Source organism: Haliotis rubra, unplaced genomic scaffold (assembly GCF_003918875.1).
Source record: "Haliotis rubra isolate DU_JTF1 unplaced genomic scaffold, ASM391887v1 Scf151, whole genome shotgun sequence".
Classification (NCBI taxonomy): Eukaryota; Metazoa; Mollusca; class Gastropoda; order Lepetellida; family Haliotidae; genus Haliotis; species Haliotis rubra.
The window spans coordinates 300,372-313,626 of record NW_025765459.1 but is presented as its reverse complement, the minus strand read 5'-3'; the positions used below and the strand labels follow the sequence as shown (position 1 = coordinate 313,626).

At 39.8% G+C, this 13,255-nt stretch overlaps 2 long non-coding RNA genes across 2 annotated transcripts; both read left to right on the top strand.

The window, feature by feature from the left end:
- The first annotated feature begins 514 nt into the window (after positions 1 to 514).
- LOC124270349 lies at positions 515 to 7,842 on the top strand. The gene is made up of 3 exons (XR_006896731.1): positions 515 to 628; positions 6,970 to 7,106; positions 7,803 to 7,842. It is a non-coding gene; the product is annotated as an uncharacterized LOC124270349 (long non-coding RNA).
- Positions 7,843 to 7,858: 16 nt separating this feature from the next.
- LOC124270352 lies at positions 7,859 to 10,281 on the top strand. The gene is made up of 2 exons (XR_006896734.1): positions 7,859 to 7,984; positions 10,225 to 10,281. It is a non-coding gene; the product is annotated as an uncharacterized LOC124270352 (long non-coding RNA).
- The last annotated feature ends 2,974 nt before the right edge of the window (positions 10,282 to 13,255 follow it).

Sequence of the window (13,255 nt, the reverse complement as noted above, 5' to 3'; positions counted from 1 at the left end):
AGAACCTGCAAAGGGAAACTATCGAGCGAATGGTGTGGCTTGCCCTCTCACTCGACCTGATTCCAATAGAGCATGTATGGGACCAGTTCCAGCACCGACTTTTACATCTTCCTGCCCAACCACAGACGCTGGATGAGCTTGAGAACGCACTGAGACAGGAATGGAATACTCTACCACAATAGGTTTCAGACTGGAACCTTTAAAAACAATTTAGTACAGTTTGAGATATGTGATTTTAGGCTAGAGATTATTCTACATCTGTTAACATTTCAACTTGTATTTGGAGAATTTTCAAACTGGAACCTTTAAGAACAATCTGTTACAGCAAGATATGATTTAAAGAAAGGTTGACAGGTTGTAGCAATGCCTCTACAGTAAGTGAGGGAATTAGTTGCAGAAACGACTTAAAGGTAGTGGAGATAGAGAGATAGACAAGGGGATGTGTCGACTCAAATCAGGCATGTTATTTGTATGCTGTTTGTGACCCTGTTATGGCTCGATGGGACAAGGTCAGTGCCTCACACATGTTCACCAATTTCAGGATGCTGTCAAGTATGAGAATGGGCGTGAACTGTGTGGCTCAAGCATTATAGTGGAGTGGGCTAAAGGCAACCCAAGGCGACCTTTGGTAAGACAGCCATTGAGTTGGTTACCTGCCCCTGAATAGGTAGATACGGCAACGACATCGCGGGAGAAAAAAATACGTTTTCTTTCTTTGTCAAGCCTTTTTCTTGGGCACAATACGCTTAATGAAGAATGGGGATCGACGTGGACAGTTGGAGATGTAGAATTGTGTGTTTTAAGATGCCCAGGGGTCACAGACAAATTGAACATGTTAGCAAGTACATGTCGGAGACAACATGGACTCCAGGTATGGATCTCGCCTACAGGCTGTACGCAGTTGGTGTCACGTTAACTGTCATTATGCTAATGAGTCACAGTCTACTGATATACAGTGTTAATCCCGAACATATTTTCTCTAATTTACCCAGCACAGACAATTTTAATTACTGTCAAGAAATTTCAAGCATGTGCACGTGCGAGATGAGTTGCACGGACCAGGCCCCAACACAAGGGGGAAGGGATCCCAGCCGGACACCGAGGCGGACAACAGCGTGAGTGAGTCTATAAAAGCACTGACTGGCCAATTTGATGCGTTGAATAAGACGATAGTGTCCATGAGTGAAATGCTAACGACCCTGAAAAATACAGTGGACCAAAACAATGCCAAATTAAATAATCAGCTGGAACAAATTCAAACCGAAAATAGAGATCTTAGGAAGATAGTGACGTCTCAGGCAAACACTATCACTGCTTTAGAGGCCAAACTTGAAAAAAGTGAGAACTACTCCAGAAGAAATAATTTGATTTTATTTGGAATGGAAATGGAAGGACGGTAGGAAGAGTCTGGTGAATCTAAAAGGAAAGTTTATTCATTTCTGAAGGATACATTATGTCTACAAAATGGAGATGATATTCTTTTCGACACTGTCCACAGATGGGGTACAAAGCGTGAACAGGGGGGGAACCCGCCTATCATGATGAAGTTCGTCTCCAGAGACGACAAACGTAGCGTCCTCAACAAGGCTAAGGCAGAGCTGAAAGGCAACACAACATTGAGAATATCTGAGGACTTCTCTCCAAAAACAAGACTCAGAAGAAAACAACTCACACCCCACCTCAAACAAGCCAGGGACCAAGGCAAAACAGCATACATCAAAAGCGACTTTCTAGTTATAGTTGATGTTAAGTTCCTGCCGGATAGTTCTGGGGCTCTAGTCAAATTCGCCGGAGATATACAAGGACCACACTCGCTAAGTCATGCTGACCCAAACCACAGTGTTCTGTAGCAGGTTGGCCTTGACCCTGTGACTGATATCGACATTGACATTGACACCCGATCAAGCTCGTGCTCCACGGGTATTCCGGATGCATCACATTCTCTACAACCAATAAGCCTATTGTATTGGAATGTAAACGGCCTATATAGTAAAGTAATCCATCCAGACTTTTGTGACTTTATCTCTAAATATGATATCATATGTTTGACCGAAACCTGGGCCAAAAGTTATGATGACTTTAGTAACTAAATTGCCTGTTATACAGGATTTCAATCAGTTCGCCCTAAGATAAACAACATCGGCCGGTTCAGCGGTGGCGTTGGTATACTTATGGGTGACAGTATTTCATCTTTTTTCCACCGTATACACGAGGAGTGGGTGGACGCCGTGTTTCTTGTTTCCATTCGGCGTATACGGTCAGGCAAAAGGCTTATTCTGGGTTGTGTCTATATAACACCGGAAAAAACTAACAGTAACGATGGGGTTGAGCGATTGGAAAGTTACATTGTGGCAATGAAAAACGAATATCCAGATACTGACTTCATTATTTGTGGCGATTTTAATGGCAGAACTGGCGCTGAATTAGACTATATTGTTGATGATAGTGTTGATTTTCTACCTATGGACGAGGATACATACGAGGAACTTGATGCCCCACCTGTGTACCCAAATCGTAAAAATAAAGATCTTGTTGTAAATAACTATGGAAGAGAATTACTAGACTTATGCAAAACTTTTGGATGGTACCTGTTAAATGGCAGATTCTCAGATGAGGGGGACTATACATATATTGGTCCTACCGGCTGTAGCACACCGGACTACATTGCAGTGTCAGCATCGTTATACCGTTATGTGGGGGACTTCAAGAGTGTTTCTCGGACGGAGTCTGACCATCCCCTACTCACGACCACAATCTCATACCTGTTCGATGAGGACAGGCCAGCCGATGATAAGTATTTTCAATGTAGTAACATAAATAAATTTAAATGGAAAAATGAAAAATCACAATTATATCTTGATAACCTGCAAAATGCTGATACAAGTGATTTGTTTCAGGACTTCATAAGGAGTCTACATGTCAACACTGACAAAGCATTAAATATACTACAGCTCATTCTGCAAACCTGTGGGCGAGATATGGAATGTAGACAACCCAAAACCATCAACGCTAAACAACAACCAGAATGGTTTGATCAACAGTGTCAGACTTAAACATGAAAAGTATAAACTGCTTAATGTGTTTAGAAAAACAACAACATTTGAGAATCTGAATAGATACAAAGACATTAGATCTCAGTTCAAACAGACTTGTAAAACTAAGAAAGATAGTTATAAACGTTCCATTACTCAAAACATACATGATGCAGCTTGTTCCAGAGACTGCTCAGCATTTTGGCGACTTGTGAAAAAATATACCACAACTCGTGCCATGGAAGAAAGTGTAACGCCATCAACTTGGGCTGAATACTTTAAGGACTTGTTAAACCCAACGTTGACAATAGATGGCAACTTTTCAGAAGATGCCAAATCATATGTTCATAAACATGACTTTAATACATGTGTTGATTGTATCAATGACGATGATATTCTATCATGTGACTTTACAGATCAGGATGTAATAAATGCTATCAGACATCTAAAATGTAACAAATCCCCAGGCGATGATGGTATTCCCGCAGAGTTTTTTAAAGTTTCTGAACATATAATAGTTTCCTATTTAGTCTTCCTGTTCAACAAGATACTCTCATCCGGCTTGTGGCCAAATTCCTGGCCAACTGGCATTATTATCCCACTACATAAGAAAGGTAGTAGATCTGACCCGAATAATTATAGGGGATCTCTCTTCTGAATGTAATGAGCAAAATTTTTGTTTCGGTTCTAAACAAAAGATTGGAGTACTTTTTGCAACTTCTTGAGATAATTGGAGAATATCAGGGTGGATTTAAGACAGATCATTCGACTGTGGACAGTATCTTTATTCTCCAGACAATCATTCAGAAGTATTTAACACGTAAAAATGGGAAGATATATATTGCATTCATAGATTTTCGCAAGGCCTTTGACATGGTGAATAGGTTTAAATTACTGTATGTTCTTTTGCAAAATGGGATGCATGGAATTTTTTTCAAGTTGATTAAAAATATGTATACTCATGTCAAGGCCACTGTAACCTAAGAGTATGGTAAAAATTAACTGAATATTTTGATAGCACCTGTGGGGTTCGGCAAGGCTGTGTCCTTAGTCCGGTATTATTTTCTTTATATATTAATGAGCTCGTATTGACCTTAGAAAATAAGTTTGATGACGGTATATTTATTTCCGAAAATATGTTGAATATTATTGCTCTGTTATTTGCAGATGATTTGGTTTTGATAGCTGATACTGGTGTTAGATTACAGCGCCGCCTTGACGCCCTACATATGTATTCCCATAAATGGGGCATGGATATTAATACGGATAAAAGTAAAATAATTGTTTTTAAAATGGGTGGACCCTTGTCCAAACACGAAAAATGGCTCTATAATGGCATTCGAATGGAAACTGTCAATATTTATAAATATCTATGATTTATGATAACTCCCAAATTGATTTGGACTAGGGCATGTAAAACATTATCTGATCAAGCTAATAAGGCACTGTGGCCGATCAAGTCATTTATAAGACGATATGATATGTCACTCTCAGAAGGATTTTATATTTTTGATAAAGAGATTGTACCAATTCTAACATATGGTGCTGAGATATGGGGTTTTAAAAAGAGAGAAAGTTTTGAAATTGTCCATCGAAAATTTTGCAAATTTTTACTTCAGATTAGTTACAGATCATCTAATGCTGTTGCATATGGGGAATGTGGGAGGGCACCCTTAAGCAATGTGTGTTATGTCAAATGTATTAAATACTGGCTAAGATTATTGAGAATGCATCAAAGTAGATATCCATATCAATGTTATAATTTTTTATTATCTGTTGAATTCAGGAAACGTCCCACATGGGCTCGGCATGTCAGTGATTTGTTATTTTATCTTGGCTTTGGTACAGCTTGGATTTCACAAGATGTCGGTGATACAAAAATGTTTCTATATATGTTTACTGAAAGAATTAACAACTACTCTATGCAAGAGTGGCATTTGTCCCTAGATCTTCCTTCGCTGTCCTTCTATAAGTCCCATAAATCTCTGTTGACCTGTGAAAAATATTTATCATTGAACATAAGTAATAAGTGCAAGCGTCTGTTCACATTATTTAGATCAGGGTGTGATGCACTAGGTATCAAATATATTAGATCCTGCAATGATGATATTGTATTATGTAAACACTGTAAAAGTATTGAGGATGAAATCCATATTGTCTATATTTGTAAACGCTATGAGGATATGCGTCGGCGTTACATTCCGAAAACGGTCCATGGATATTATTATTCACTCCGCAGCACATGTACATCATCCGACAATAACATCATAAATTATTTTGTCAAGTTCTTAGAACATGTTTATTCTGCTCCTGTTAGCGTTGTTGTATGAAAATGGTAACCAAAATCACTATTGTACCACGTTGTACGATGGGTCGTATGGCCTTTAAACAAAATAAACCCTTCTTCTTCTTCTTCTTCTTCTTCATTCAACCGGGAGGTAGAGAAGCCGGTCCGTAGAATAGATTGGTCCACACCTCTTACATTTCTCTATCCTCTTTGTTGCTGGATTGTACGAGACAACAGCTTTGATCTTCCAATGTGTTGATAAAGTTTATAATATCCATTCATTGTTATTATGTTGGAGATGGTTTGACAGTGGTTAAAGGTGTCACACTTGGCTTTGGCGAGTTGTGTCCCTTGGGATTTGAGAATCATGGGTTTGTCCCCTTATCAACTCATAGCTGTGAATAGCTGCAACATTGCTCAACATTAAGCAATATTCACTCACTGGCTGTGTTGACCCAGCAGGATTCCTGGTTACAATTTGTCCCAAGCATGTTCATTGGAAGAGGTGACTTAATGGATGCTCAAACTCCATTATCTTCTTGTTGGCGTGTCAGTGTACCCCAAGGTCAAGGACCATGCTGATAATATCAGTCAGTGGATTGTCTGGTCCAGAATTAATTATTCCTTTGCCGTTGGTATATGTGTTAAACAACAAACACATTCCTCATGAAAACTTGTATCGTGCACGTCCTGGTGGTCTTGTGCATAGAGCCCAGGTCACAATTCAGTTAGAGTAAAGCAATGTTGGTCACAGAGAATTCTTGGATAGGTCACCATGCTTGGCATCTTGACTCCCGAGAGTTTTCAGGACTTCAGTCCTGCTCCACAACAATCCACATGTGACACAATGTGGTGTCACGTTCGGCAAGTGAGTTTTTTTATAATTGCCTCTGCTCACCAAACGGAAAATTGGTACCCGGTGGTATAAGTGATGTGACTATTAACATTCTAGCGCCTCATAGGCAGCTTGGGTTAACTGGGCTAATAATGTCCATTATGCTGTATGTGTTTAGAATATGCCCGTGCAGCGTGGAGTTTAGCGCTATGTAAGTGGCTTTATTATGTCTTTGGAAACTCAAATTATGTTTGACATAAAAATGGCTCCATTTAATCAGATCAGTTTTAAATGGTTCCTGAAAGTGATGGCATCTCTTTATCAATACATCAGTGAACATCTGGGATAGAATTGATCTTCAGTAACCCAGGCTTATCTCAAGAGGCGACTAACGGGGATCGGGTGGTCAGGCTCGCTGACTTGGTTGACACATGTCATCGTGTCTCAGTTGTGTAAATCGATGCTCATGATGTTGATCACTTGATTGTCACTCACTCACTTACTCTATCACTGCAGTTGTTGTGTGCAACTATATTTCTGAGCTGTTGTGGGTGTTTAGTTAGCATGTGTCAGTTCAGCACATCCTCAGTTGTGTACAACTGCATATAGGTGAGCTACTGTACTCTGGTACTCAGGATTAACATACTATCTTCCTGCCAACTCTTTCTGTTTTTTTGCAAAGAGAACATCGAAGAACATTGAAATGTTCTTATTCGACCAATGGTTTATGACATTAAAATCTGTAAACTGACTTGAAACAAAATTCGTGTTGTTCATTCCCTGATTTTTAAAATGAAAACGTTATTTCTTGCCAGGGATATGATGAGTGCTACCGCTGCCACCGTCCAGGACACTGGGCCCGAGATTGTCCTGATGACCGGTCCTTCGGACCACGGAGGTCAAGTAGAAGCAGTCGATACAGGTCACCATCACCAAGGAGGAGAAGGGGGAGGTAACTCCAGACATTGTCTGTTGTGTTATGTCATTGACAATGCAGTGATAGAGCCATGATATTCAAGTTGGAATATGCATAGTGTCTTATGTTTATTTATGGTTCGATGTAAACATAGTTTATGTAATACATGTAATAAATGCCACTGGAATGTGTTAAATTTAGAATGATTTATTCTAGTTTTGTTTTACTGAAGGATTAATGTTGGAATCTCATATTAAATATTTTTTGGTTATTTTATAATAAAAAATGAGTTGAAAAGTTTGAAAACAATTAAAATTAAAGGGCTGCTGGTAAAGAAAATGCAAATTCTCCAATTTCATATCTGCCAGTTAAATTTTATTGAAATTTCTCTATGATAGCGGAATCACAAAATCCATCTGTGACAGGATTCATCTGTGACAGGATTGGGCTTGTGCGAGTGTCCTTGTTTTTGTGTTGGTATGCCATTGGGATGAGGCCCAAATATCCTCTTTGTGTAGAATATGCTGTGGTTGATATTTTGGGTTTATATACCAGTAGTGGTATGGCTGGAGTCTAAGTTGTTAGGACTGTGTTGTGTCACTTATCAGTGTTATGATACTACTGGTAGTGCTAAGAATCCCCTTTTAAGATGCAGGTAAGAATTAGTTTTCCACCAGATCTGAGTATTCAAGCTGTGAAATGGTGAACTGACTCCAGTTTTTCTCCTTCCAGCTACCGATCCAGATCTAGATCCCGATCTCGAAGAAGTCGAAGACAAGAGGCAGGAGGAAGAGGAGTCGAAGTCGCAGCCGAAGCCGTGACAGACGCAGTAAACGTAGTCGCCGGAGCAGCAGAAGCAGAAGTCGTAGCAGGGACAAGAAGAGGAGAGCATCACGGAGTCGTTCTCGAAGCAGGTGAGGAATCTTCCTTTCTGTGTGTTCATCACAAGGACTCTGTATCATACCGGGGCAGTGGGGTAGCCTAGTGCTTAAGGGCTTCGCTCGTCATGCCGAAGAACCGGGTTCGATTCCCCACATGGGCACACTGTGTGATGCCCATTTCTGTTGTCCCCCGCCGTGATATTGCTGGAATATTGCTAAAACGGCGTAAAACTAAACTCACTCACTCTGTATCAGACATCATGAGGCTTCTCAGTTAGAATGTGTCTCATGTCAGAGCTCAAGATAAGATTTAGCTCATGTGGGTACTGTACCCACTGTATTTTTTTGAAGTGGGTATTATGAATGTTGAGTGGGTACTTCATTTTCCGTTACCCACTGCTTTCAAATATGTGCGTATTTCAGTCATTTTACTCACCTAAGTATGATGTCATTGAGTAAGTTTACTAAGCAAGTATGTTCTACCTTATGTCATACCTAATCAAAACCAACTTAAATATAATGGAAATGATTTCATAAAAAATCCCTCATCCTATACTGACAGTACAACACTAGTCCTATACTAACAGTACAACTTGATAGCAATCCATGTCCTTTTCCTTACGCAAGCGATTTTTTTATCAATATATTCCGTACGCATTTGTTTTAAACATTTTGCGTATCTAACATTTTAAATGCGTAATTGGTACGCAACAATTATTTTTCAATGCGTAATTGGAAATTTTATATGCGTATTTTACCCGGATACGCAGCTTATCTGGCCTCTGTCATATAACCTGCTGGTTTTGTAAGAGGCATCTTATACATAGCAGAGTTGTTCTGCTTTTTCTATATGACATTGCTTGATGCCCTAGAGGGAAATCAAGTTTCTTCAGTTGTGGCGGGCTTTTTATAATATACTGAACAGCAAAAGAAACGCAAGATTAAAAAATATGAAAGCTCATGAAGGTAAGCGTTCATGTTTATGGAACGTTCATGGTAAAGTGACGTAATGATCACAGATGAGATGATGTCATGCAATTTGACGTCCATACGAACCATTCGCACAAACACACCAACAGTGCAGCAAAACCATAATTTTAGCACGTGCATCGACGGTTCTGGATGAAAAGCATGCATTTCACTCTGAGGTATCCTTTCTAAAGATTTGTGTCAAAAAACAGTTCAGTATTGACGCTGGGTGGTGTACACGCCACACAAACGATGCCTAGACTAAGGACTGAGCAGAGGGGAATGGCCATTGGAAAGTTGCACGGAGGTAGCTCTGAAAACGCTGAAGCTAGACAATTGGGCTGTCATCTTACCACCATTACACGACTTGCTCAACGTCATCAGCAAACCGGGGTTGCTGCTGATCATCCCCGTACCGGACGGCAACGAGTGACAACTCATGCGCAAGATCTGTTCATCCGGGTCACTCATCTAAGGAACCGAACTCAAGCAGCAACAGTAACAGCATCCTTAGTTCTTGGGTCAAGGGGAGCAGTGCCAAGCGATTCGATTAGGTGTCGTCTTCGGGCTGCTAGAATCTACTGCCAAAGGCCATATGTGTGGCCAATTTTGGCACATCAACGCCAGTGACGTTTGCAGCCCTCACACGGCAAGGGTGTCGATGGATTATCTGGCTCAGAACAACATTAACGTTTTTCCATGGTCGTCTCTTTCCCCGGAAATGGCTCCCATTGAACATTCACAAAATTGGACGGAGGATTGCTGCAGGTAGACAGCAACTCACACTTGCACAATTGGAATAGAGATTGGTGTTTGAGCGAAACCAACTTTTCCATCAAACTTTCGGTGTTGTCAAACTCGAGTGTGACGTGTGAAGTGTTGTCAACTCGTGTTGTTTAGAAACAACTAATCACAGTGAACGAAATTGTCACGTGACCACACCGATAGAAACATGGTGCTCAAATGACACGTAAGTTAAACAACATGTGTTTGACGTGTGAAAACGCGACTTAGACAACTTTTGAAATTTCAACATGTGTTGTCAAATTTTAGTTTGGCGTGTGAAGGCCGCTTAACAGTGTGTGTTTTTCAAACCACATACATGTTTGTTTTCTATTTTACACCATGGGATAGGAAATGTAATATTCTGCACCTCAATGTAATTATTACAGCCGTATGTAGATCCAGTATCTTTGTAAAGATGTATGTTAAAAACACCCTCAGCATCCAGGTGTTTTCACTATTTGGACAGAGACAAGGTAATGCTGACAGCATGATTAGGTATGGTCCATTTCTGTTTCCAGGTCTGAAAAAAAATCGGTCAGCAAGTCTAAAAGTCGCTCTAAATCCCGAAATCGTTCTAAAAGTAAATCGTCGGAACAAACAAATGGTGAGCAAGATGGTCGGGGTGAGTCTGATGCCTCTAGAGCCGCATCCCCTACAAGAAGCGAAAAAGAAAGGAGTGGTTCTCCAAGTCCTGCTGATGATTGAGTATCCCCAAGTCCATGCCCTGCATTGTCCCAACACTTCCGCTGTGAGGGGAACCGACATCCTTGAAGGAAGTAGAGATTTTCTACAAGTCATGACAGTCAGCATGAGTTATTTGTATTTCTTTTGACATGATGCCATCCATTTCCAAACCTTTCTATTTGTTTTACCATACAATGTATTTTTGCATCAAAGATAACTGGAAAATATCATGTTTTAATTCTTTGCCCTTGATGTACTAGAAATTGTGAAAACATTTATCACCAGGAAACAGCATTAATCCCAAGAAAACAGGATTTTAATAAGGTGACGTTTGAATTAATGTTGTTTTCATGTTGTGTTGCTTGTGGAATTCGCAAAGGCCGTTTTTGACAGTGAAGGCACACAGTGGTTCGTTGTGAGCCCAGGGCAGATAAGATCTAGTTTGCATGTTGAACATGATAGAATGAGTAGACAATATTACGTTTTATCCTATTGATGATGGTGTATTGCGTAATAAGAGAGCTATTGATCTGTTGGGTTGTTTTGTTTTGAGGGTGTTCTTTTGGAGGGGTGGGGGTGGGGGGGTGTTAGCTACTTTGGTATCAGGTGTAATTAGTCCTTCTATTGAACAAACTAATATCAACACTTCACTGTGAACATCTCTGAAAAATGTGGATTGATGAAGAAGGAACAAACCAATCTATCTGTATCCACCCATGATGGCAGTTTAGCGCCAACATAGAATGAATTCCCGCTACGTATCTTAAGTAAGAGGTTTCACCTTGTTGAAGAATCTGAAACATCCTAGGATATCACACTGGTTCAAGCTTGATATGTTCAGATATCAGGTTTGTCAACCTTGTTTAGCCTGCGTCACATCTGCCCATCAGTTTCGTCAAAGTGTTCAGCATCTGTACCGGGTTCCGTTGAGACATATACTCAGTGAAATACTGTTCAAGGTAGCATTAAATCCATCTCCATGGTGTCCTATTACATAGACTGATGCCTGTGATATCAATCACAGGATTGTCGGGTCCAGATTCTATTATGTACAGACGGCCATCATATGGCAGGAATATTGCTGAGGACAGCGTAAACAACAAATTAAATCTCCGAGAGACAAATCTAAGATACATCGTGATTGGTAAAGACTGTCATCACTGTCGTTTTGGGTTTTCTCAACATGTACTTCATTTGAGCTTCATAGTGGCATTTGGCACATGATGAACTTTGACTGGTTGTGGAGTTTTACATGTTGCGTGTTATGTACATTTGGTCACATGATGCATCACATCATTACAACATTGTGTCACAACAGATCACCTTGCATAAACCGTTAGTCATGTGTCGTGTTATTGCATTGAATAATGTCTTGAAACATTGTTAGCATCCTCTGTCTCCCAAATCATATATCTTTTATTTCCATAAACCTACACTAACTCTGAATCCATTCTGTGGTTCTGATGAGGACAAATTACCCACACTTGATGTCGTTTTGCCATTTTTTATCTCTAACATACCCAACAGAATGTGACTTACAAACCAGCCTCAATGTTGGGTTGACAATATTAACATAGAGGCCAGTCCCTTTGATTTTGAAGTTCTTGAGAAATTCGGTATTGAAAATCAATTGATGGAAAGGATGTCTTACTGGCAAATACTACTAGTTGGTGGCGTTGGTTGCTAGGTGATGAGTTACCTCCATTTCTCTGTTCTTAATGTCAAGGTTAAATTGGTTGCTAAAATGGCAATGAAAACCGAGGGTGGGTAACAAGGACCATGGGAATGGCTCAAGAGGTTTAGTGTAGGATTACTGAAAGCCCTTGGTGATAAAGAGGATGCATTATCAGATGTTCTGTGCATTCAGTCATGTTTTAGTCAACATGTCCGATGACTTGGATAATGTGTTGTGACAAAACTTCATGCTTTACGTCAGTTTGTGACATGATACTTTTGTGTGTGATGTAACGCTACTTCCATGGTTTTGACATAAATTACGATCTTATGAAATGTCATACATTGTGTCATGATACTCCAAACCTCTTCCAGTGTCATGATGTTAATCCAATGTGCTAAAGCTGGCGTACTTGTATATTTAACATTGTCTGTTAACATGTGTGCTTATTGGTAACATGTCTGAGTTCTAGACATGCAGGTTGCTTAATTAAAATAATTGTTTTGTCAAGTTGAACATATCAAACCAGGAAGAAGGCATTGATTTAGGGCCGGGAAATGTCAAATGTTCACAAGTTGTACTGTAACGTGTTTTCATTTGTATCACTAACTCTGGATCTCCACAGTTTTCTGTTTGTAGTCTGGCAGTGATGGGTGACCCTTTTCCTCCATTGTCAAATGTGGTAGATGACCCAATAATCTGCTAGAAGTAACAGGTTCATTTTCTTTGTTTTGATACTTTTTAAGACAGATAAAGGTTGCTAACATTCTGGAAATAATTATTATCACGAAAATGCCAGTTAATTTTGAAGTCAAAGAAGGTGCTTATTTCACGTAACTGATCTTTTATCATCAATGCTTGTCAGTAAATTTTATTATGAAGATTGTTTGTGAATAAAGCCAACAAAGAAGTCTGTCTCTGTATTGTTTTTCATTTTCTCAGGTTTAACGTGATGAACAAGTAACTTGGAACTGTCAGGATTTTAAAGAGAATGGTGATTGGCCTAGTTTCTAATTTTTCAGTGATCACCCGGACTCCCTCATCCTGTGTGATCCTGGATCAGACCATGTTGGTCAATACTGTGCCCATGTTTTGTATCCAGGGGCATTCATGAACAACACAGATGGTATTTTTTATGGAGGATTTATTTGCATCAGAAGTTGTGACTTGACTGACATGTTATCGTGTCA